This window comes from Condylostylus longicornis, unplaced genomic scaffold (assembly GCF_029603195.1).
Source record: "Condylostylus longicornis isolate FDR11 unplaced genomic scaffold, ASM2960319v2 ptg000027l, whole genome shotgun sequence".
NCBI classification, from domain to species: domain Eukaryota; kingdom Metazoa; phylum Arthropoda; class Insecta; order Diptera; family Dolichopodidae; genus Condylostylus; species Condylostylus longicornis.
Genome location: NW_026577996.1, coordinates 8,324,486 through 8,352,241, shown reverse-complemented (window position 1 = coordinate 8,352,241; position 27,756 = coordinate 8,324,486). Strand labels below are relative to the sequence as shown.

General features: G+C 24.4%; 1 protein-coding gene across 13 annotated transcripts in view; it reads right to left on the bottom strand.

Annotated features, from left to right (window-relative positions):
• LOC129607239 (protein NDRG3) overlaps window positions 1-11,776 on the bottom strand; it is a 172,204-nt gene extending 160,428 nt beyond the window's left edge. For 3 of the 13 annotated variants that reach the window (XM_055518090.1, XM_055518093.1, XM_055518092.1), the window contains exons 1-2: window positions 11,602-11,772; window positions 10,432-11,163 (exon numbers count right to left, since the gene is read on the bottom strand). The gene's annotated coding sequence lies outside the window, so the exon portion shown is untranslated. Of the gene's footprint in view, window positions 1-10,431; window positions 11,164-11,601 lie in introns of all 13 variants that reach the window. The other 10 variants (XM_055518089.1, XM_055518080.1, XM_055518081.1 and 7 more) reach the window with 10 other exon arrangements.
• Between the last annotated feature and the right edge of the window lie 15,980 nt (window positions 11,777-27,756).

Here is a 27,756-nt window from a genome sequence, read left to right as displayed (position 1 = left end):
ATTTTGTATTATATCGAACATATTCAAACCTGACGTGACCATATTGCGAACAGGTTCGAGGTTAAATACATTTCTTAATCTAAAAATTAATTAAAAATCTTATTTAATTAGAATAGACTAAAATTATTTTTAGAATAAAATTTTAAATTAATTTATAATTAATGACGATAGGCCCTTATTATATATATAGACTATTTATAAAAGAACAGAATGAATGAAATCAAGTAAGAATAATTAAATTTTTAATTTAATAAATTTTAATTAATAATATTTAAAATTTTAGTAAATAATACTGGGGATTTTGAGAAATTTTGCCTTTTTTTTTTGTTGATTGATGATGATATTTAAGAATTTCACTATTTTCTGAATTTAATTATCCCCCGAGAATTTTCTATTAAATTTTATAAAATATATTTATATTATATAAGTTTTCCTATTTATATTTAAAATATATACTTGTAATTATATTATATTTTAAAGTAATTAAATTGTTTTCCAATTGTAGTTAATTAATAACCTTTAAATATTCATGAATTCTATAAATTAAACAGATTAATTAAGACGGAACTATTAAATTTATTAAAGTGTTATAATTGCAAAATTGCCTTATCATCAAATTAATTTATCGAATAAGATTTATTCGATTCGGCGAATTTTCGAATATTCTAAATATTTTTTTTTTATTTACGATTTATTGACAAAGAGATTTTTGAATATACTTTTAAAATTTACAATTTTTGTTATATTTTACTTAATTCGTGTCATTCGAATTGAAAGTATTTATTAAAATATATTTAAATAAATATTTTACCTCATTTTAGTCGCAATGATTCAGTTCACTTAATAAATTGAACACCAAAATATCGTGAGTTTTTTAATTAACATTAATTTAAATGCATAAAAACTACAAGTAAATTTTGTATATATAAATATATATATGTATATTTTGTATAATAACAAACAATATTTAAATATTTACAAACAAAAAACAAAATTCATTGAGTGTTAATTGAAACTATTTGATTTTTTTCTGGTATTGGATTGAAAAATTTTGAAATAAATAACCTTTTAATAATAATTATAATTTGAAACCATTTGTTAAATATTATATACATATATATATATATTTACATATGTATCGAGAAAATACATATATATACATATATAAATGTATGTATTTTCTCGATAATATTGGAGAATTTGAAAAATTATCAAGTAAATATAAAAAATTAAAATGGAAAATTTTTTTTTTTGTGATCTAAATTTAAAATTCATTCAAATTTATAACACTTTCTCATATTTATCATCTCTACCGATCGAATTCGGACGTTTTAGAATAAGTAATAGAATTTTTAGAAAAACTGACGTGGACTAGATCGCAACTAATATGCACTGCTTATTTCTTTGTATTTAGAGTGTATGAAACTGGTCGAATTTAGAAAATTATTGTTATATGTATATCGAACTATTAAATGATGGCTTTCAAATTCTAAAAATTAAATTATTATTTGCACATATGGGCTAATTGTACAATAAATTTAAATAAGAATTATATGTATACATTTATCAAAATGACAAATACAGAAAATATTTGGAATAGGTTAATCAAAAACCGAATTTGATCATGAATAAAAACAATAATTTGAGGTAAATTCCAATAATTTAATAATCTCATACCAAATCAATTAATTTAAGCCTCTGTTTATATTTGACACTTCTCTATGCCTACAGGCATATACGGCATAAACGTACATAAAACATTAGGTATGAGTAAAATAATCTTTACAGGTTTAAATTTCAACTCATTCATACAGTTAACCTAATTAATTACGTATTTAAATAATGAAATTGTACACTTTTAAAAAAAAATCGATGACACATCAAAATTTTTTCAATAAAATCATTTTATTTTTAGGTTTTTGTATTATGTACATCAGATTTCAGATTTAACAAATTTAACAAATAAAATAATTAAATAAATACTTAACATAATATTGTATATATACTTAAGAAATAACGTTAAAATAAAACCAGATTGTGTAAACATAAGAACCTACAAAATTGAAATAACAAAAAGAGAAAAATTCAACATTTGGAATAAATTTTTTATTTTTGAAAAAAATCTAAAAACATTCGCCTTAAAGCGTAAGGTTTTTTTTTAAATTAAAAATTAATACAAAAACAAGTCTACACGTCAAATACGTAAGTATATACATCAAATTTATATGTTATGTCAGAAATTAGATTTTCTCTTAAAGGTTTTGTAAATATGACATGAAATACAATTATAGCTGCATACAAGGTTTTTTTAAAACGAAGTATACACAAATGAATATGTTACGTGATTAAAGAGTACAGAGAATGGAAATAGAAAATTGAGAGAACATTAAATTATAAATGTTATTAAGTACTTTACTCCGTTACGTTAACATTATCTTATGTTTGTACTTTACGTTTTAAAGTAAAATTTCTTATATATTAATAGAAGAGTGTCTCTTTCTTAAATTTTAATATTCAGAGAGTTATTAATTAATAAAGCAAATCATTTCTCAATTTCTAAACAACTCTAGTGAAATAAAGCAAATATTTCATTAAGTCAAATGAATTATTCTTAATTATATAATTATTATTTTATAAGCATTATAATTTTATTTACATATCCGTAAACTAATAATCAACAATAATACCTTATTTATAAATGATTAAGAAGCAAAATGTTTTTATCGCTATACAACTAAATAAATACCGAGCTATACACAATAGGTATAGAAATATCAATTCCATTAAAGTATCTAATTAGACAAGCACATTTTTCTTAATTATTTTAAAAGTATATTTACCATAAATAAATATTTAATCTAATATACAATTACTAGAATTACATTTTATTAAATTTTATAAGATAAGTATAGTAGGCAGTCGGCACCATTTCAATCATAATTGTCTAACAAATTTTTAATGTAATTGTCTCATTGGTGTAATAATAAGAGAAATGAATAGTGAGAGAAAACACTTAATTGTTCCTGCTGTCAAAAAATCTAAATTTTAAGTAATTGTCATTTTTCCATTTCACTCAATTTTTCTACTCTCTGCTCAATTCTTTTGTTGCCTTCTCATAAACGTAATAATTTAATAGCTGAAAGTTTTATATATATATATGTATATTTCTGTGTTACTCAAACTGTTATACGTAAGTATTAAATGAAAATTTCATAATATTATATAAAAATTAGAAAATATTTTGAAGTATGAACAATTGATTATAATATCATGGTCTATCTATAATTATATTGTTGCCGTAAAATATCAGAAGAAGTAGTATAAAAGATTAATTGAAGCTTAAGAAAAATAAATATTAATAATGATGTTACAATATCTGTAAGTTTAATAATTAATTTATTAAATTAAAATTATTCAAAAAATTACAAATAATCTATATTATTGCATGTTAAACAACGAAATTTTATATGGCATAAAACCATACATAAGCTTTTAAGTTATACAATTCTATTGATACACACCAAGATAGTATGATCGTTTTAAGTGCACATGTGCAAAAGTATACATAAATAAAATATTTAACATATGTTATATATGAGTATGACAAATGATATTAATATATAGGTAGTTCAATATTTATAAATAGTTTATAAATTTTTTTACATGAATTATGATTTCTTAGCAAGTGTTTCTAAAAGCCAGGGTCACATTAATATCAGAATAAATTCAAATAAATTCTAGAAATTACTTGTTAAAATACAATTTTTCATTATTGCATTTTAACAGATCTCATACTGTATTTAGATGTGGGACAGCGTATAATACTTTTAATATATATGTAATATTAAAATCTATTAAAATAAACAAATATGTATGTAGAAGAAAATACACTTTAGTTTAAGATAAGTTTCAATGTCATTAATAAAAATAAATTCTATTTCTATAGTGATAAATTCTGTATATAATATATATATATATAAGTATAAAAGTATAACAGTATAAAATACTTATACAATTTTTCCCATTTTTTATTATTTTAAATAAGTAAGTGATCCATTAGTATGATTATTATTTAAATTTTAATGTCATAAAATAAATAAGAATACAAATATACAGTAAATAAACCTAAATAGTTTTATACGTTGTTTACGTTCTTTTTAAAGTTATGTATAACACTCTAAATTATATATACTCTGAAGTAGTTAGGAGTACTTAATTTGTAAATAGAGCGGTACTTTCCGTAAAAATACTCTCGTATAGAAATTAAAAAATAATATAAAAAATTTACATAGTAATAATTTTTTTTTTGTTATATAAATTGTAAGCCCTCTATCGGAATAAACATGTGTAATTACTTCTCCCAATACAATATACATCGCTGTTTAGATTGATCTAATTTGAAGTGTTATATTTTTAGAATTGAATAGCATATAACACATTAAGAATAAAACATTCTAACTGTATAACACAGCCAACTATACACCAGCATATACAAAGGAATAATTATAAGATGAGTTATTCCGAAAACTTTTATTTCGATATGTGCTTCCAAATAATATAGATGCCTTTATAGGTTAATTTTGACTTTAATATAACAGAATTTTCATATTGTTATATTTTTGTAAAAAGCACTCGTAATTTTAATTTTTAGTCTATGTACAACTTAAACCATTTTGTTATATTAACAATAAGTATAGATATAAGAATATAAATGGAACTTTATAAAGATAAACTAGTAAAAAAAACAGGTACTTAAAGTAAAAAATTTTAAAATACGTTTGGAAATGAAATCATAAAGAAAAGTAAAACCAAAAACCGACAAATAATAAATTTAAATAACAAAAAAAAATAATAAAAAAATTTGTATGAAAAAAAAATGTAAAACACATACACAGACGTCATATATTTATAAGTATAACAGTTTAAAATAAGTCAAAATAAGAAAATGATAAACAAAATACAAAAGAAAACAAAAAACAGTAAATAAGTACATAAAACACGGGCAAAAAAAAATTGAAAAAAAAGAAAAGCAGAATGAAAAAAGCGCAATATGCATTTTTTGTTTGTTTTTGTTTTTATTATTCGTTTTATTTATTGAGGTAACATAAGTGTATTAAGTGGAAAATTGCTTGTGAAAAAAAATAAATAAATAAGTACTTTAAATTTGTAATGAATACAATTTTCTGTAATAAATACTTTTTCTTTTAAATAAGTACAAAATATACTGAATATTATCTATATACATAATTATTTATATAAATGTGTATATATATACATTAAAATGTACATAAAACAAATAATTATTGTGACATAATTACAGAAAATTTTTTTTATAATTACTTCTACTTAGCACAATATACCAACCTATCTGATATTATGTATAGAATATTGAAGAAAATTATATTGTGCATATATTCTTATACAAAATGTAATTGTTATACAATATAACATATGTATATCTGTATAACACAATATAATAAAGTGACTATACTTGTTTATCACTTGTTTTATTAAATTGTACTGAATTGAATTGAATATAAAGAAAAAAACTTATTTTAGGTGTTAAATAAAAAATTATAAAAACAAAAATTGTTAAAATAACAATTTTTTTTTTTTGTTGAAAAATAATACAAGTACATGAGTACTTATCCAAAAAAAATTTAAATCAATTGGAATACGAAATTATTTTAGAAAATTTTATTAATTAATAAATTTAGGTTATATATAAGCCAGGGCTAGTATATAAGTGCAGCATAAAACTATTATACATAAATATGGAGGGTCCTTTTAGTACATACTAATACAACAAATATTTTTTTAATTTATGGCTTTAAAATATTTGTTTTATAGAACATTTTTAATTCAGTGTCCTTTTTCAGTTCAGTGAAATTTTTTGAAAAAAACTATTTCTGTATAACAGTTCTTCGTTTACGTTTCGTTACCTGTATAATTTTATTTTAAAGCAGATTGTAGAAAATATTAATTTCATTTCGGATAACATGTTGCTATTAAAGCTTTTAGATAACATATCATGTTGCAATTAACTGAATTATAGTTATTCTATTGAAATGAGAAACATTTGATTACTTACAACGCATAATTATATCTTTGGTTCGTATAGAATTGAATTCGAATTTTAAATATATATAAGAAAAATATAAAAATTATGTCAAATACTTTGTACTACATTTGTTTAAAAATGAGAAATAAAGTATTAATTATTGAGTATGTCCGGAGAAGTACTTAAGATTTCCTTAAACTTAAAACTGATTTCATTACAGAAGTAACTAGTAATTGTTAAACTATTTTATTGTATAGGTAAGTACTTTTTAAATTGTTATGAATAATTGTATTTTTTTTTGTTTTCTTTTTTATTTTTCTTATTCTTCCTTCTATATATATAAATATATATATATATCCTTTATAAATATATAAATTGTTCTTCCTTTTTTTCTTATTTCCCTCGCCTCCTACTCCATTTCTCACATTTTTATTACCATTATATACACTTAGCCATTATTTTTATTTTGAATAATAATCATTTCATTTTTATTTCCATATATATATATACTCCGGTACCTGTGCATGTATACGTAGGTATATGTATATTATATATTTTATTAATTTCTTTGTTTTTTCTTTGTTTTTTTCTTGAAAAAAAAAACTGGCCTAATAAAAATTTATTCACCTTTTGAGTATTAAAGTACCTACACAAATATTATGCATGTATATATATACACGTTTTTCAGTATATATTGGAGCTCTAACCATAATATATTTGAGTATATATATCGGTATATATTGATATATATATATGTATATTTTTGATTAAATGTGCATATAAAATTAAGAAAGAATTGTTATGGTAAGTATTTCATTTTATTTTCAATTGATTTTTTTTTCATTTCATTTTATTATGGTTGTGGTTACTGAGGATACGTGAATATTATATAATATCATGCATAAACACTTAAATATATGCAATACAATGACAAATAATTATATGAAATATATATGGAATAAAAATAGAATTATTTTGAACAAAAACAAAATTAAGATTTTTAAAATTCTTGTATAATTTTTTGATTTAAGAATGGAAAACAACAAATTTTTAATTGGAATAATTAATATATTTGAGTATTTATAGACTTTTTTTAAGGAATAATACAAATTATGCATTATATAAAAGTATAGGTACTTATATACTGTTAAAAATTTTAATTAATTATAAAAATATGTTTTGAAACCCATGGTAGGACAGATTTAAATACGCCTATTGAGGAAAATTAAATTTAAAACGAGAGGCAATATAAGTTTTTCAAATCAAGTATATAAAGTTCTTAGGCATACGTTGATTTTACAATTGTTTAAAGTTTTAATAAATAAAGGGATTAAGTGATTTCTTTCAAATATCATTTTGCATATGTGTTTAAATTATAATTGAGTATAACAATGTTATGCGATGAGCGGTATAAGAATTCTAATAGAAAAATTATTGATATTTCAAAAAAAATATGTAAAAAAGTAGTTTGAAATTTAATTTTTTTTAAAATAAATTTTTGTATAACAGTTTTTTATGAAATATAAATGAGTAAAACAAAGTTATGCGAATTCTAATAGAAAAATTATTGAAATTTCAAAAAAAATATGTAAAAAAGTAGTTTGAAATTTAATTTTTTTTTAAATAATAAATTTTTGTATAACAGTTTTTTTTTTATAAGAAATTTTCAACTATATGATATATCACGGGAAGTAAGCACACATATTTGTTATATTTAAATTAAAAAATTTGATTCCCTATACCTAAGTAAGTATATTAATAATTATACCTGTTATACAAACTAATATACTAATTGTTTAATATACATTAAATTTATATAATATGCAAATATTTTCTAATAATTTTTTTTTTCTACAAATTAATCTACAAATTTTTTTTTACCTTAGGTATTTTTGTTATATTACTTTAATTATTTTTAATATAATATTTAAAAATTGTAAATAAAGTAATTATTATTACTATTAATTAATATATATAGTATAACATTATATTGTTATACATTGAAATGATATAACAAGAATAATAATAATTGAATATAAAAATAATTAACAAAATGGAATAATTAAGGATTTTGTTTTTTATTAATGAATACATTTATTTTTAATTTAATAATAAAAAATATAAAAAAATAAGAAAATCAAATATTGTTAAGAGACAAGAAGTCGCAAGTATTTTAATTTCTTAATATTACGCAATCACTATTCATATTTTTTTGTTATATAGAATGGAATTTTCCTCTTTTCCTCACTTTTGTTTTTTATTTTTTTTTTTTTTTTTTTGGAATAAAATTTTATTTATGTGATTTTTTTCCTTTGTTAATTTCCTTTTCGTGAATTCTTAATTCCGAAATAACAAAAAAAAATTTAACATTGAAAAAAAAACCCTTATAAGAAGAAAAAATAGAAATTATTTTTATTTTTTGTAAATAATAAAAATATTTCAATAATAATTTCTCAATGTAATTCAAAAAATCCGAAAAAAAATATTCCAAAAAAAGATTTCATTAAAAATATTATTTGAATTTTTCATCTGATTATTGATTTTTTTTTCTCTGTGTATTTTTTTATCAAGTATAGTAGGTATTCAAATTTTTTCTTTTCAAAATTCAAAAGTAAAATCTAGATATAACCAGACTTTTAATTTAAAAAAATTTACAATTTCCAGTTTTAACTTCTGCACACTTGTTAAATAAGTAAGTTACATGTGAAATGGTTTTTTTTTTCCTTTTCCATCTCTTGCGCTTCTATTTTTACTCTTTTCTTCTTCTTTTTTCCGCTTGTTTCAAAGATTTTTTATGATTTAATTGAATATATTTGCAAAAAATTTTTTTTTTATTAAATATTTTAACTAGCTAGATGCAAATTTAAACCAGAATTAATTGGTATTATTCGGTAAGTGGGTTTTGTAATTTAGGTAGGTACACATAATGTATAAGAAGGTTTTGCAAATTACTTGTGTATTGGCAAATGTATATAAGGTACTATATTTGATTTTTTTTTTAATTTATGTCCTATACTTATATACATATATATAAAAAATTTCGTATTCCATTGATCTACATATATAAATTTCTAATTTATTAATTTTTATTGATTACAATTAATGATTGATTGAATTTTTATTTTATATACTCCATAATATTTTAACACCATATAGAATTCTTTAAAAATAAATAAAATTATTAAACAAATAATTTCAAGAAATAATAATACTTATGTAATTTAAATGAAATATTCCAAAATTCATAATAAAGTGGTTTCGAATTGGAAAAAAAGTAACTAGGTACTTGACCATATTATTTTTGAATGTCGTGGTGCGAGTTCAAATTTGCAATTTTCCAAATATTTTGTTAAATTTTCTTTTAAGAAATGCATTCTACATTTTGTAAAGTACATATATATATACGTTTGTATGAAATAAAAATAAATAAGAACAATTATTAAGAACAGAAATTAGTATGTTAAGTATGTGCAAAATAAAGCAATAGTACTAATAATTTGCATAAGTACTTAAAATTTACACTCAAAAAAACCAACTATAATTTTGTGTAAAAATCAAAGAGTATATCATAGGGTATATATATCGTATAATATATAACAAAAATATATAGCGACAATAAATAAGTAAAATAATAAAAAAAAAATCTTCTATATTATTTTTTTACAAATAATTTAATTAATTTATAAATTCTTATATTTATTTTTTATTTTTAATTTATAGTTATCTTCATTTCATTATTAATTATATATATACCTAATTATATATTTTATGTTAGTAATTTTATTAAGTATATATAGCTATTATTTAGCAAATATAATAAAAAAAATTTAAGAAAACATTGATTTGTGAAATAGGATTAGTGCCGAATTAATATTAGTTTTATTAATTTATATTTTAAAAATTTTTTATTTTTTTTTTAATTAATTATTATTATATTTAATAATATTATTAAACAAGAAAATTAAAAAACATTGATTACAAGAATACAAAATATAGCAATACTTATATACTTATATAATGAACATTTATATATTATATACTATTAAATTACATATATAGATTATATATATCAATATATATAATTGATTATAAGAAAATTAAATGAATTTTAAAATCTAATAAATTTAAAATATTCTATCACCTTTATTGAAATGATTAAAAAAAAAAACAAAAAATGTACACATATAAAAAATTATTCATGTAAGTACTTAGGTATATAGGTTAAAAAAAAAAAATGTACTATACAATATATAGGTACTATAATAATAGGTAATTAATATATATAAGGCGAAGTTATGTCGAAAAATTAATTAAAAATTTTTTTTTTCTATTAATAAAAAAACAAATGAAATTTTAAATTAAAAACTTACCTGATTGAATTTAAAAGAGTTCGGGCTTTTCTCGGCTAATTAAATTTCCTTTTTTTTTTTTGAGTTTTCGAAGAAAATCAAAAAGTACTTATTTATTTTGTAAGTAGGTACTTTTGATTCCTTTAATTTTTGATTATTTTGAAAAAATTATTTAAAATATTCGTTGTTGTTATTTGTTTTTTTTTTTTATAATTTTTTTTTCGCTTTTAATTTGATTTTTCTTTTATAACCGAAAAAATTTTTTGTTTTATTATTTTTTATTTTGTTATTTTTCTTTTTTCCTACTTTGCTTAAATTAAATGTCCTTTTTTTATTTCTGTGTTGTTTTTATTATACTTTTGTTTTTTTTTTTTTTGGTTTATTATGCTTTGTAAGTAAAAGGTACAATAAGGAGTTTTCCTTGTATCTAAGTGGAGTATAAATGGAAAATCAATAATTTAATCCCAAAAATAGACTTTTTTTTATTATTATTTTTTTTTTTATAATTCTTATTATTTTTTGCTTTCTTCTATATACAAAAAATAATTTTTTTTTTTTCGTTTTATTGTTGTTATTTTTATTATTATTTTTTTTTTGTTGTTATTGTTGTTGTTTTTTCTTATATATTTTTTTTTATATATCTATTTTATTTATGTATGTATGTTGTATATACAGAAATATAACAAGTGTGTGTATATATGCTATATATATATAGATAGGGGGAAAAATCAATGAAAGTTTTTCACAAATTTTCTATATGTAAAAAAAAAATTTTTTTTTTATTTTTTTTTTTCTATATTAGAATAGAACACATTAGAAACTTTATATGGAGAAGAGAGAGAAAAAAAAAATTCCTCAAACTCTAGAAATTCTTTTTTTTTTCTCTTTTTCTACAATTTTTAATTACAAAAAAAAAAATTTCTTTAACAATAAAATTTTGATTTTTAATTTAAAAATTTTTTATTATTTTTTAATTTTCTTTTAATTTTTATTGAAAACAAAATTGACATTTGTTGGAATTTTTTCCAAAAAAAAACTTCTTTTTTAGACTTATATAATTCCTTTTTTTTTGCTTGTTAACTTTGTTAACTTTATTCCTTTTCTTGCTCTTGCTTTTTCAATTCTCTTGCTATTTTTCTTAAATTCTTCTACTTTATTTGGAAAATTTTTCAATCAAAAAAAAATTTTTACTTTTCTTATTTTTTCTCTTTTTTTACTTTACTTTTCCTTTGCTAAGTAATTACTTATATAGGGAGGACAATTTAATTAAAATAAAAAAAATTTTATAAATTTTTCTTTTTTGTCTTCAATTTTCCAAGCGAACACTTCTAAACATCAAGAAACTCTAGACTTGACTGACAGTAGGAAAAAACTTGACATATGACAACAGCAGTTTTTGTAAAAAAAAAAAAAAAAAACAAAAACAGAACAAAACAAAAAAAAAATAACAAAAAATACCATGAAAGATCCGTCAGTCAGACAGAAAGGCAGAAAAATTACATTAGAAACAACAACAATAAAAAAAAAATTAATGAAAAAAATCAAAAAACCATGCAGGTGAAATAGAAAGAAAAAAAAAAAAGAAATTCTCGCCGCAGACGCAAATTCTTTTTATTATCAAAATGTCAAAAATAACAACAACAATATTTTTTATGTCTTACTGTAGCGATAATTTAATTTAATTTGTTTATAAAATATTTTGGCAAACATGATTTTAAATGTTGCTAAACATTTTTTGGAATTGTTTTTATTATCAAAAATGTATTTTTATTGATTTTTGTTAAATTTTTGATAATAATAATTTCGAAATTCTAATTCGTGATTTGTGTGTGGAATAAATATTAAAATATTATTCTATTCACAATATCGTTTTGAAATCAGAATAATATGTCATGTGAGTCATTCACAATTACAAAATTTTAATAATTTTAGTTATGAATAAAATAAAATATTATTGTCATTTTATTATTTTAATTCTTATTTAGAGAAAATTAAAGCCTAAAATTATATTTTTTTAGAATTAACAGCTTGTAATAAATTTTCTTTATTTATTCTACATGACACAAAGTTTAGCAGATTAGGATTAATTTTTAATTAAGTTTATTATTTTCTAATTTTTTATATTCCTTTCATTCCATTAAAATCACTTCAAAGAAAAATAAATTAAGTATTACAATAAAATTTTAAAAATATTAAAATTTACCTTCAAAAAAATCTGTGATATATTAAAAAAAATTTCCTAAAATTTAATTTAAATTTATACAAAAAAAAAATTATTTATATTCGTCCATTGGAATTAAAAAAAGAATAAAATAAAATTTCTGTAAACAAACCTGCCTTCATTAATTACTTACCCATTTGTGTCATTATTTTGTTTAATTGTTACAATATCTTTTGGCACTTCTCCATTATTGACAATAATATGATCAATTGGATCTAATTGAAATGCTTTATTTTCAATACCTTCGGCTGCAATAGGATTTTCATTATGTAGTCCTTCAACTGCTGCTGCAGTATGATCATCTTTTGATAATGGTTTATTAAATTCACTGGTAACCGTCATCTCCAAAAATATTTATCGTTTTTATTACGTAATGGAAATTGTGTTGAATTTTTTTTTCTGAAATTTTAATGTATAAATTATTTTAAACTTATTTTGCATATATTTAGGAGAATGACTTAAAAATATATTATGAAGTTCTCAAAGTGTTTTTTAAAGAATATGAAATTATAATGTCAATGTCAAAAATCACATAAAATAGCATAAGTTTCGGCGGTATAATAAATTATTAAATACGATAATTTTATCATAGAACTGAACCAAAAATTGTCTCGGATAAAAAATATTTTGAATCAAAATTTCTAAGTTCTACAAAGCACTATTGTATATCACTAGATCAATTGAATATCACTAGATGTCAGGTATAAAATTAAAAATATTTATATTTTTAAATTAAGAGAAATTTTTGTTTTTTTCATTTTAATTTGAAAAAAAAATGAATTCCAATAAAAGTCACACGCACTTTTAACAGCCTGAGGTGAAATTTTAAGCTTTTTTTAATGTTACATATCACTCTATTCCCTATTTATGCTTTGTAAGCCGGCAAATTAATAATAAATTCTAAATAAATTATTATTTAAGAAAATGTGTTTTTCTCATAAAATAAAAATTAATTATTTAATAGATAAACCGGTTTAAAAAATAGAAAAATTTATCAAGAAGCTTATAATTTTTATAATTTATTTTACAAAATTACAACAACAACCCGCAATATAAATTTAATATAAAATTTTTTAAGTGAGAAACGTGTTGTTCGTCAGTCCAATTTGCAACATTGCAATTTAAAAAATTAACAAAACAATCAATTTTTCAAAATAGCTTTTCTCTGTTAAAGTTACCAGGTTTCCTCACTAATGTAGGAACAAATTTAGAAATATTATATGCAAACTTAAATAATGTGTAAAAAGCCTGGACGGGGGGGGGCAGGCGACCTGTTGATCAAATTATTAATGAAACGGCATTATTTTGAAAATTATTTTGCAATTTGGGCAAAATTTATAACAAAATTCAAAATTTGTTTCAAAAGTAATTACCACTTTGCGCTCAAAGTAATAATATGCTGGCAATTCATATACATAAAAATATTTATCATATTATGTATTTTCAAAACAAAGTTTGTTATTTATGAATGGGCGTTAAGGACGTGTTAAGTACAATCAATTCTAAAAAATAATTAATTTGTTTTAAAAATAGAATGATATTTAAAGCGTAATGATTTAGTATGTTATTAAATATTGAATGAGAAGTACCTACAAATATATTCTGGGGTGGCATAACAAAAAGGGTAAGAAACATGACTCATATTAGAAAATTAGCAATTTCAATTATGTGGACTACAGAAATATTGTATAAATTTTAAGTATATTAATTACATTGGGTACTGTTCTTAGGGTATTGACGCATACAGTTTTTAATTACATATGTGTATTCGATGTTGCCATATGAGAAACACAAGTTTAATAACATTAATAGTGTTAGCTTTATCTAGTTATATTTAACATCTGTACAATATTTCAGTCTCAAATTAAACTTGATTTTGCAATTAACAAAATATTAACTGGATATTTACATATTGATGATGGCATATTTTTTTTTGATGACGATGATTTTAGCTTCTTTCAACATTTACCAATTTCAAAATTCACGTACATATATTTATTGTTTTTATCATTTTTTAAAGACATGAATACAAAAATTCTAAGAAATTTTCAATTAGCAAGATCATTCACATTTAAATTTTATTTATTTTTTATTGTCTTGAATGATAAATTCATATTAATCGGAAATTCCTTAAAAAAATCTCATTGGCGCCTGGTAATACAATAATACAAATATTGTGTGAAAAAAGGCGACCTATTTTTTTAGTACAAATTGGAGAGTGCTGCGTTTTTTTTCGAATTTTGTGAAATGACTTACAAACAAATCCATTATACTATTACAAAAAATTTAAAGAAATATACAAGAAATATTGCGGAAGAACAAAAGCTTGGAAATCTAAATTTTCGTGATTTATGTGATAATCTTTGGAGTCTGAATTAAGATATTATAAATTTAACACATAGGATGACTGGAATTTTTTAATAAACGCATATCAGACACTAGAAGTATTTTGTTTTGCATATTTGTTTTACGTAATATTTAAATCACAATAATTTTAGCAAATTTTTCTTAGAAATTTTAATCTTAATACTTAAACTATAACTTTAACAAGTTTTCAAGTTCACGATTTATAATTGTTATGAAATTCGTTATAAAACAGATATTAGAAAGAAATTGAATATAAAAATAAAATTAATGGAAATAAAATAAAACAATTTTCAAAGGTCAAACATTACCTGCTACAAATTTATGGAAAAATTAATTACATAGAACTTTTTTGTTTTGTCAAAGGGACGTTCTATAAGCATTACGACTGTTTAGTTATTATAATGTTTGTATTCTGCTGTAAGCAGAAATACACGGTAGTACTTATGTATTGGGGAAATTAGTGAGCCTTTCGCTACCACTTCGGGGGTCAAACATGGTTGCCCTCTTTCTCCGCTTTTTTTCACTTTCGTGCTGTACAACAATTACAAATTGTGTTTACACAGTAAAGGAACATAATTCATGTCAAGGAATATCATTCATCAACTGGAACACCTAGATTATGTAGATGGCATCTATCTTCATTCCAACAAGATCAGAGACATGCAGCGCGAACTCGAGCTTCCCGAAAATTTGCCAGAATGTGAGTCTCGAAATAAATATATCAAGAAAAGCTGCCAAATAGGCAATGGAAATCAAGGCCGCATTTGATAAGCTGCAATCGATATCGACGAACACTCAGATATACAGAGCACCCAAACTCAGAATATTCCGGTCATACGTGAAGTCGATTCTGATGTACGACAGAAGAAATCTAGCTTAGCAGAATCTGTAAGTTTTCACCAATAAATGCCTCAGAATAATATGCCAAATATTTTGGCCGCTAACTATAAGTAATCAGGAGTTCTGAGTAATAACAGGCGAGGAGTCTATCGAGAAGCAAATCCGAAGGAGAAATTGGAGATGAATTGGACACACCCTAAAAAAAAGCCGTAAACAACATATCCAGAATAAGTTAAGAGTGGAATCTACAAGGTTAAGAAGACCTGAAGGCCCCAAAATACTTGTATAGATCCGTAAAGTTGGTGCTAAACTACTCGAACTTTTTATGGAGTCAAATCAAGTAATCTCTTTTAAGGGAGCATAAAGGAATAAGAGGAAAAAATGTTTGTTTACAGCAGTACATGCATTAGGAACTTGTAATTATTGGATATTTTGTGATTCTTAGAGGTTCCTCTCATAATAAATAAATAAACATGAATTTAATCATATTGTTCCAAAATGTAAATTAACTACTTTAGAAAATAATTATTTAAATTTCAAACGGATATCGTAATAATTCCTTAAAATACATTTTTAATTATGCCACGAGATTCTACTTGAAATATGAATTAAAATTTAATGAATTTAAGTAAATAATTTAAATACAATACCCAATTTATTTAAGAAAACGAACTTGTAATTGAGTGTATTCTTCAATAATTGAAATTGACTTAAAAACAGCGAGGCTATAGTGAAAGTAAGTGTAACGAACAAATAATATTTTTATTGTTCCGAATCTTGTAATAATTATTGTTAATTAGTAATATTGTTTGAAGGAATTATTTTAATCAGTTTCCGGTCAATCTAAATTTTTTTTTCATTGCATATATTAAATTTGAATGGAATTCAAATATGTAATTAAGAACAGTGTCCCAAAACCAAGTTATAATTTTGTTATAAATAGAAGGTGATTGAATTTTATGATCAAAGTTATTAATCTGGTTTAGAAGATTTCCAACTATAAAGGGCACTATGTGGAACTATAAAATAAATAATAAAATTCATGATTCCTTTTGCCTGCTATCGAATTTTATTCACCGGCTAGCTGACATTGATTGAAAAACTTTTATATTTCGTCCTTCAAATAAGTTTACAAACCCTTACGTTTCTTCTGTACATTCTTACTAATCTTACATAGATCAGTATATAAGTGTTTTTACAAATATTGTAAAATAAAAAAAAACCCTAAAAATAAACTTGTTATTTAACATTATTATTTATTTGAAATGTGCAATTAAACTTTGTATTGTAACCTTTCTGACTATATTACGATGTTACTATCAAAATATATAAGCACAATATTCTAATAATGGAATTAATATAAAGGTTAAATGAAATTATCTTGTAAGTTTATTTAACAGCTTTATTATTTGACGAAACTTGTATAATGAATTGCAAATTTATTCAACAGCTTTGTGAGGAATACCACATGAAACTTTGAGTTCAATGCAATAAAAGTGACATTTATTGATATAATTGAAGTGGTTAGTCTTAGGATAAGATGTAGATCAGTGATTGTACGTATAACAAAAATTCTATTTGCAATATTTCCAAATTACAATTGATCATTAATTTTCTAACAAGCATTCAAAAGTTCCTACAAATTGTTTTGTCCCCAGCATCAGATTTGACCACTCACAGAATCACCTAAACGTTCTGATTATCTCAGCAAACATTTGAGGAGACGACATTCTGAGTGGTCCGCCTTATTTCTAGTACTATAATTTTCCTAAGCCTGTGATCCGGCAGAAATTATCACCTTCCACTCCGGCCTCACGTTTACTTTTTAATGGTGTTCCTCTTCTCAGTGAATAATGCAAAAACCTTTGAAGATTTTCTCACATTCAAAAATTTGTGCATATACGTGAAATCAATTCTCAGCCGACAAAATATAAATAAAAAAATTAATTATTTATACAAATTGATAATAAAAATTTACATATTTCGTTTGAATGTCAAGTACAATTTTTTTTTATTATTAATAAGTATAACTTATTAAAATACGAGTTTATGAAAAATTCCCAAGAAACCTAAACATGTACAACCTACAAACATCATACACAAAACCAATAACAAATTTTAATTTCCTCTATGGTTTGATTGCTACGATAATAATTTCTAAAAAAAAAATATAAAATTCTTTATATCAAACGTTATTAAAATTATAAAATAAATTAAAAAAAAAATTGCATTAAATTAAATTAATTTGTTATTTTTAATAATGAACAATGAAAACAAATAAAAAATAAAATAGTTCGGTGGAAACAACAGTAAACAAAAGCAAAATTAAATTAATTATGAAATGTACTTGATATTTTGAATTTTGTTCGTGGTGCGCCTCACATAATTTCTCACCTTGGCAATATTATGGCATCGAAGAAATTACGCAAAAACTTATAAAAATAATCAAAAACGCATATAGAATTAAAAAAAAATTTCATAATTTTTGACAGCACGTGTGTAGTTTTACGTTTACACTTTGAATCAATCACATGTTCACATTTATTTTTCTGTTTCTTATTTTTCAATTTATTTGAAAAATTATAACATTTCCAAATATACTACATAATGCATGTAGTGGAATTCTTTATCGTAAAAACATGAGTCTATATTTGGAAGTCTAATTTTGAAATTTAACATATCGTGTGCTATACAATTGGCCTAATATGGCGTATACAAGAAGCACAAAAAATTTTAAACAAAATGTTTGGGTGATCAACCATAATTTTTGTTTACTTAATTTGATTTGTGATTAGAAAAACAAAAAATAATGCGAAGTTTCAATTGAATTGAATGATGGTTCCATTGAACGTGATTTTTACAATATTATTTAAAACTAAAAAAAAAAACAATTGTAAGATGGAAACAATAAAAATTTTGTTGATAATTTACGGAATTTCATTTGAAACAATATTCTAAAATGTGATATTGTTAAAAAGATGAATGGAAAAAGCTTATTTGCTTTGCTATTTGTTAAAAAATACATGTAAGTAAATAGTTAACTATGTATTTCTCTTTATATAATCAGAACAATATCATTCCGGAGAAAACCCGAAACTATATTATGAACTCGTTTGTCCATCTACAACGTAATTAATATAATGTCGTAATTAATGAAATAGCCTTACGTCATGCAAAAATTGTGTTGACATTAACTTGTGTGCACGGATATTCGAAACTGTCAAGCAAACAAAGACCTCTAACACTATTTGACGTTGAATTCTTTGACTCCTGAAGTTGACACTTAAGTTGTTTGACTTTGTATCGACATTAAGCCTTAAAAGTTTCCCTATCTCAAGCAAGTTTTATAATTCCAACTCTATTATTCAAATTCATTGTTTCAAAATAATTGAGCCTTGAAAAGTGAGCAGTGAGAAAGGAAAAAAATGAACCTTGAAAAATAAATGAGCAGAACGGAGAAGTGACCTAATATGTTTCATTGGAATTTTTTGCATTTTATTACAGAGACGTAGGCGCCGCTTGTGACATATTTAAAATATAATCCTGTTGATCTTCCATAAAAAGAGTAAAATATCAGGAGTCGACGGCAACTTCATTGATATTGATTTTAGAATTAGGTGCAGACAATTCCAAAATGCAGGAAATATATGTGAATATATATGTGAAAAAGATGTTTATAAGGGACTGGCAACTGTAGAACGTATAGTGTAGGTTGTTTTTATCATATTATGCGTTTGGCCACAGCAAAGAAATGCAAAAGCACTGCTTCAAACCAAAATTAAAGAATGCCAAGTAAAAAACTAAAGAAGTTGGTAAGAAAGCAAAAGAAGAAAAAAAATATATAATGTCCTATAGTTGAGATTGTAGTTTCTATGAATGGCACATTCTTTTATTTATTTGACATTTTAATGGTTAGTACACATAATATGCACAGAGTATTATTTAAATTGACGTTTTCGTTAAATTGTAAAAAATAAAATTAATTAAAAAATAAGAAAATTAATAGAAATTTTTAATTCAATAGAATTTTAACTATATATGTACGTACTTACAAACATATCCAATTTTTGTATTATTGATTATATTTTACTGCTATTTGATATTGTGTACTCACATATCATATATACATATGTATATATATGCATAAGTTTTTGTATACTTTATGGTAACGAATTGTTGTCGTGCTCTATGAATGATTTTAAATAATCGCTCATATTGTTATTGCGTTTCAAGTAGAAAGGAAGGTCAACAAGGTTTTAAATATTTTCCTGTTTTCTTTAATAAACTCCTCATTAAATTTGTAAATTAAATTTAATTTTAAAAATTATAAATCATATAAATATTCCTATAATATGCATCACGAATAACTCTTCCTCTTCAATTCTCTTATAAATCCTGAAAATAGTTTTTTGTTTATGATATAACTCGATAATTGTATAAAGCTTAGAATAGTTATGGTTTTAGAGTACGTACAAACATTAAATGCACAAACTAATATTTCATACATACTAGAGCTTTGTCGTTTACATGCCGGTTGTAATAGCCCATTAAGTAAATAAAGTAAGCTATTGACTATTTTCAACAATATGTTCTTAGAGACATGTCCAGATTCTAGATTCCCGAGGGTTTTTCCATGTTGCAAGAGCTCGTCCTTCTTACAGTGCCGCGGAGCTCCAGTGCGTCCAGGAACCCAAACCAAGCTTATTTAGAACTGTTTGGCTGTCTCGTTAAGATACGACTTGTAATCTAGGACCGTTGTGGATGAAGAGGCCTTAGATTTTCTTACCCTTATCGCGGTCTGGCTATCAGTGAGAATATTGATGTTACTGGCAGATATAACTTTGCTGTCAAACCAGCGCAGAGCCTCCCCAATCTCGACCACCTCTACCTGAAAAAAAAACCACAGTGATCCGGTAAGCAAAAGGAAAACTCAACATCCAATTGGTCGGAATAGACTTCCAAACCTACTCTGTTATCAAGCTTATATTTGTCCGTGTAAAAATAATCGAATCCGCCTCTTCGTTCAGGCGGTTTGCTTTGGCGGAAATGAAGAGTAATCGAAGTTCCAAATTTCTTCGTGAATGAGAGCACAGTATGAACAGAACCAGTTGTCCCCAGTCCGAAAAATGTCCGCTAGGGTCACATGATTATTAAGACGCGGCTTTCAACCATACTGCGGATTTTGGCAGTATATTTAATGGTGGCACTTGGAAGAGAATCTCCGTAGGAGTGGAGCGTAAAATCGCACTAATATACACTATTGCTATTCTTTGAATTTTGCTTATCAATCTAAAGTTCACAACTGTGCGTCCGCGCTGACAACCATACCAGAGCACCGTACATCAGGATCAGTCTCACAACCTTCGTCTATAGCCAATAAACTTTGTTTGTTCTGAAGCCCCTCTTCTTTCTGATGGGCTTTTTACATTAGTTATATTATTGTATATAAATCATCATCAACCACAGATGCTTACATTTTTACATAAGTATAAGTATGTCAAAACTTGTATATATATAATTAAATATGTGGAAGTATGTATGTATGTAGGCTTTTGTGAAGGTAAATTAACTACGCAAAGCTGAGCCAGCATTACTAATTTATTCTTATGAAAAATCTGATCTTATGCTCGATTAGCTGTTACTAATTAATAACATATATCATTAATTTTAATAATCTTATAGCCAGAAAAGGTTCAATGACTGTTGTTTTTATATTTACATTAACAACTTTTTTTTCTATATTTTTACATAATAAGTGTATGTTATAAATAACAAATCTAAACCGCATAAAATCTTGTATCACACTCGTACATTCATAATAAATTTAACTATTTATACTTTCATTAATATGTAAATAAAATTACTTGTTTAACCATTGAGTTTTGTACCGGTGCGGCGCCTTCATATTATATACATATTTATAGCGTTAGCACAGTAAAATCCTTTTATATTGGTATAACTTACTAAAACGGCAAAATGTTTCATAATTCTTTTGGTATATCAAAATAAATTAGACCTGGAGGTTTAAATTATAGTAATACCGGTTTAAAAACGTATTAACTTTTGACTAAAAATATATAAGCCTTGATTATTGGAGATCTGGAGATTAGAGTGGCTCTTGTTCGAGAAAATTTGATTGTAGTATTTTCCAAATTTAAAATATTTTCTTGAATCCTTTTGAATCGAAGGGCACTAAATATGTTTTACGATATAGTGTTAAAAATATCTTAAAAAACTCTTCCACTTTTGTTTCGCGGGTGCATTTTTCTAAATTGAATATGAAAGCTGCTTCAGCCTCTCTTAAAATGAAATATGCTAATGATTAATTTAGAATTATGGTGAATTTAAAAGGTTCTACTGTACAGTATTACGCCTGCAGTTATGTTTTTACATAAATTCTTAAATAATATGAACACATACCTGTATATAATTATTAAGTTAAGATATACCCAGCTATATACAAATAATACTTAAGAGTAACGTGTTATGAATCAGTTATATTTGACCTTGCACAATGACATATTTATTTTATGTATATGTATGTGCATTTATGCATCTTCGAACATAAATATGTAAGCAAATATTATTGTATACGAATAAAATATATGCAATAATAATTAGGTTAGGTTAGGTTATGTCTACGTACGCTGAACGTACATATATATGTATGTACATAATATATATGAATAGATAAAATGAAATTGAAATTAAGTGAATCTTTAAAATTGATTTCTATAATCAATAGAATTAATAATAATATGCAAATTGAAGGCGTTTCATTAATATTATTGTACACCTTCACGTTTTTACGTTACACACATTAAATACATTTATGTATTTAAGTAGAAATATTGACATTAAAGCTAATAATCGAAAATCTATTTATAAATTTATAATTTTTGTTATTTATTTAAAATAAAAAGTAGGTAAACAATTTAATTATCTAATTAATTTTCATTTTAATTTTTTTCTTCTCTGGTAACATAAAATGCTTCTTGATTTTTACCGCACTCTTTAATGTTATTTCGAATATGTTTAAAGCATAGGTAAAATACCGTTCTGTTTACTTTGTTACTTTTAACACACACAACATCAAATGGTTGTGAATTTTTTGTTATTTTGAGATTTTTTTTATTTAAAAAATATTCCACGTGGTGACTACCATTATAATAATGAAAACATTTAATGAACAAAAGAGGTGAACATCAGGCTACTTTCGGCGATTTGTGATTTAGTTAGTTTAGTGTTTTGTCTGTTAATTGACTAACACTTTTGATATAAATAGTCTCTTGTTTGAGAACGCAAGGGAGGTATTGTATCGCACTATAATTTCTTATGCCGTGTTTCTTATGCCGTAGATTTATCAGAAGAGTATGTGAATTTCATTTGCGAAATATACTACGTATACAGCCGGCCATGTACCGACCACAGCAGTTTTTTTATAAGTATTATGTAAATTTTTCGGTAGTTAAGTATGACATAAAAATTACAATTTATGTTTATATACTGTGAATACACTAAATATATTAATTTTATGGATCACTGAAATAATTATGACAAGTAAAAAATTTAAGTTTAAATTAATGAGTTAAAATTTTAGTCTACCTAATGTAAATTATTTATAGTTTAAAATTTGCTATTTAGGACGTATGACACTAATTTCCCTGTCATTAAAAAATGATCAGATGCAAATTATTGACTTTTACGGCATATAAATATAAGCGTATATGTATAAACGTTTGTAAGTCATAAAAAGGAAGAAATAACAAATTTTTTCTGTTTTTATACTGCACAAAATTCAGCGCAAAATATAAGTAGCTATTTAATTAATTTAGTAAAAAATTGATTTTTTGGCAAATGAAGTTTGCAATTGTTGACATTTGAATTGAGACATCAATCATACTAATGTTGTTAATGAAAAATAATTGACTACTTGAATTATAATTAAAAATTTTTAAATGTTGAAACTAATGATTAAAGCATTTTTAAATTTTATCTATGCTTTATAATTGTAAAAATTTAACATTACATTGAAATTCAAATGCCCTCGTTTTTATAAATAAGACGTTGATACATGTTAAATAAAACATGTTTTTGACAACATCTAACTTTGAAAACAATGAGCAAGTACTAAAAAATTCAGAAGTCAGAAGCGTATTCAAAGCATTGGTAAATGACGAATGCCTTAGAAATACCAATACACGCGGTCCTTTAAACCCTACCTATCTTAGTACGGTTATATGCCTTCTCCATTGCCGGTCACACCGCTGTGTACAACATATAATCATGCTAGGTTTCAATACCCACCGCCCCCCAGCCGTTTTTTTTGCAGAGCCATGCAGGTCCTCCGCTTCTTTTCGCCCACTGGGTTATGGTACTCTGGAATTTTGGTTATTGTCATAAAAAGTACTAGCTTCTTTTTTTCTGACAAGACACTACTAATCATTGAACTCCCAAAATCAGGATAGCAACCTCATCTTTATATGCAACTGCCTTAATATACTTACCCATTAACTTTCACACCCTGTAGATAGATGAATTTTTTCGTAAAATACTTAAAATCTTTTGTGTCATTGTTTTTGTTTTTCTTAAAACAAACCGTGTTAATGAGAGTTCAATTTCGTATTGGAATAACTAAGTGTAAGTATGTAGGTACATTAAAATAAATTATTAGAAGAACGTGTCTTGAACATAAATTTACTAAAATTATATTTAAAAAATTGTTTTCTTTAAGCAAGTCTTTAAAAATGAAAAATGACAAGGAAAATACTTAAGAAATAAATTTTAAAATCGAAAAAAAAAACTTTCACGCGAATTGGAATCTGCGGTTTATAAAAAAAACGCACAGTCTGAAAAATAAATGACACTTCCAATTTTAACTGCAATATAAATTAATTACCCGTACGGTTAAATACTTTGATTATGTAAATAGTAAAAAATGAAATAGAAACAAGTAAAAACGTTTCAGTCGGTATGAACCGATTGAATTATACCCTGCACCTTTCATTGTTGTATAGCAATTACTCAAACCTGTGAAACCATTCTATAGAAACTTCACGGATATGTCTGATCTATAACTGAACACACAACTACCAAGTTTCGTGAATCTGACTTTATTATTTTTCCAAATATTTAAAATTAGCTTTTGGAGTTGTATGGCAGGTACCCGAACCAGCCAAGCAATTCCACTAAAACTTCGCTAATATATCTGATCTATAATTGGACACACAACTGCCAAGTTTCATGAATCTAACTTTATTACTTTTCCAAATATTTAAAATAAGCTTTTGGACTTGTATGGGAGCCACTCGAACCTGTCAAGCAATTCCACCAAAACTTCAGAAATATCTTTGACCTATAATTGGACACACAACTGCCAAGTTTCATGAATCTGTCTTTATTACTTTTCCAAATATTTAAAATAAGCTTTTGAATTTGTATGGGAGCCACTCGAACCTGTCAAGCAATTCCACCAAAACTTCAGAAATATTTTTGACCTATAATTGGACACACAACTGCCAAGTTTCATGAATCTGTCTTTATTACTTTTCCAAATATTTAAAATAAGCTTTTGGACTTGTATGGGAGCCACTCGAACCTGTCAAGCAATTCCACCAAAACTTCAGAAATATCTTTGACCTATAATTGGACACACAACTGCCAAGTTTCATGAATCTGTCTTTATTACTTTTCCAAATATTTAAAATAAGCTTTTGGACTTGTATGGGAGCCACTCGAACCTGTCAAGCAATTCCACCAAAACTTCAGAAATATCTTTGACCTATAATTGGACACACAACTGCCAAGTTTCATGAATCTGTCTTTATTACTTTTCCAAATATTTAAAATAAGCTTTTGGACTTGTATGGGAGCCACTCGAACCTGTCAAGCAATTCCACCAAAACTTCAGAAATATCTTTGACCTATAATTGGACACACAACTGCCAAGTTTCATGAATCTGAATTTATTATTTTGCCGAATATAAAAAATTTGCTTTTGGAGTTGTATGGCAGCCACCCGAACCGGTACAGCTATCTCATTAAAATTTTTAGAGCATATGTAGAATATAATTGGACACATGTATACAAAATTTTATATTTATACCTTTATTAGTTTTTGAAATAATTAAAATAAACTCTTTGAGTTGTATGGCAGCTACCAGAACCCGTTGTCCGAATTGGTCCAATAACAATAGGGTTCGTCCTTGGCACAAAAGAAGCAACTTGTGAAAGTTTGGTGTCGATTGCATTATTCGTTTTTGAGTTATCGTGCGATCGGACGGACGGACGGACGGACGGACGGACGGACGGACGGACGGACGGACGGACGGACATGTCTAAATCAACGCAGAATTTTACGCTGAGCAAGAATATATATATATGTCCATACCCCAGATGACTCCTTCAAGTAGTTACAAACTCCATACCAAAGTTAATATACCCTTCACGAAGTGCAGGGTATAAAAAGCCATCAGGTAACATCAGAAGTTGCCAAGACTTTTACGTTTGGTTTGTTTTCGCGGCTTTTTTTTTTATTTTGTTTTTTACTTCATTCGTGCAATAAAATCAGAATTCAAAAAACGAAAATTATAATTAAATTTCTTGACACAAATATTTTAATTATTTAAAATGTTAAAATTGATATTTTTTCACCAAAGTTTTTCAAAATAAAAAATTCCAAATTGCTGCAAGTTCTTCGGAAAAATTTTTAATTGCCTGAATGACGTTCATACACGCAACATAAATGTATTAATTTTTGTAGAAAAAAAAATAAAAAGATTAATTGAATTACATAATAAACTAATGAAGACAGGCGTGAAATTAATTTAGGCTGACGTTGGCTAAAATAAGAAAAAATGCTCTCTTATAGGTTTAAAATTAATTTGTTAAGTGGTACCGACCTAGAAGGACGAAGGAAAAAGTATTCTTCCACTGTGAACCTAGAGGATGGAAAAGATCAGTATGGATTGATTGTTTCAAAAACGATAACTAATGTTATTGAAAAGCGTATGTTGAAAATTTAAATATTGTCAATAATTAATGTTCAAATTCTCTCCACAAATATTCTAAACAAACAAGGATGCACAATTGATATTAGACGAATATTTAAAGAATGACATCACCGCAATATGAAACACAGGGTTTACAATACGTCAAATAGTATAATAGAAGATAGGCCTGGTAGTGGCCTATCATTATAATAATTTAATAATTTACTCCGAACTTTTGGAGGTAAGAAGTAATTGTTCTCATTTTTATTGCTGCAGACTTGAGTATATTAATGGGGAGAACTATTAGATATTAATTCTCCGCAGCCTCTTTTAAGAATATTATAGCGAGGTTCAGTCTTTAATTAGTATGAATGAGATGGGAAATTAGCAGCTTTATGAGTGTGAAACATTGGCTCTCAACTTAAGCAGAGAAATTTTTGAGGCTCCTTATAATATAGGAAATGTATACTTATAAGTTGATTTTCTATCGATTTAGGTAAATAATCTACACAAACTCTAGGGTATTGACATACTCTAGCGTATAATGACATACTCTCGGCTACTTTTTTGAAGATATATCAGCCCGGTCATCACCATTTTAAAATGGCTTCTTTAATATGATATACGTTCTATAATGAATTTTAAGTTTAATATTACAAGTTTTGTATTAAAATAAGTGACAAAATTAAATTTATTGTAATTAATAGAAATTGAATTAAATTTTTTTGCGAAATTCTCATAATAAAACCCAAGGTAGCTTTATAGTTTATAAACCTTCCGCGTTCTTTTAACAACTAGTAACCATACACACACTTATACTTAATTTATATAAAGAATAACAAAATATTTCAATCTGCATGAAACTGCTGTTATAATTTAATTAAATAGATTGTATTTCACTATATAGTTCTAATTATAAAAGTACAT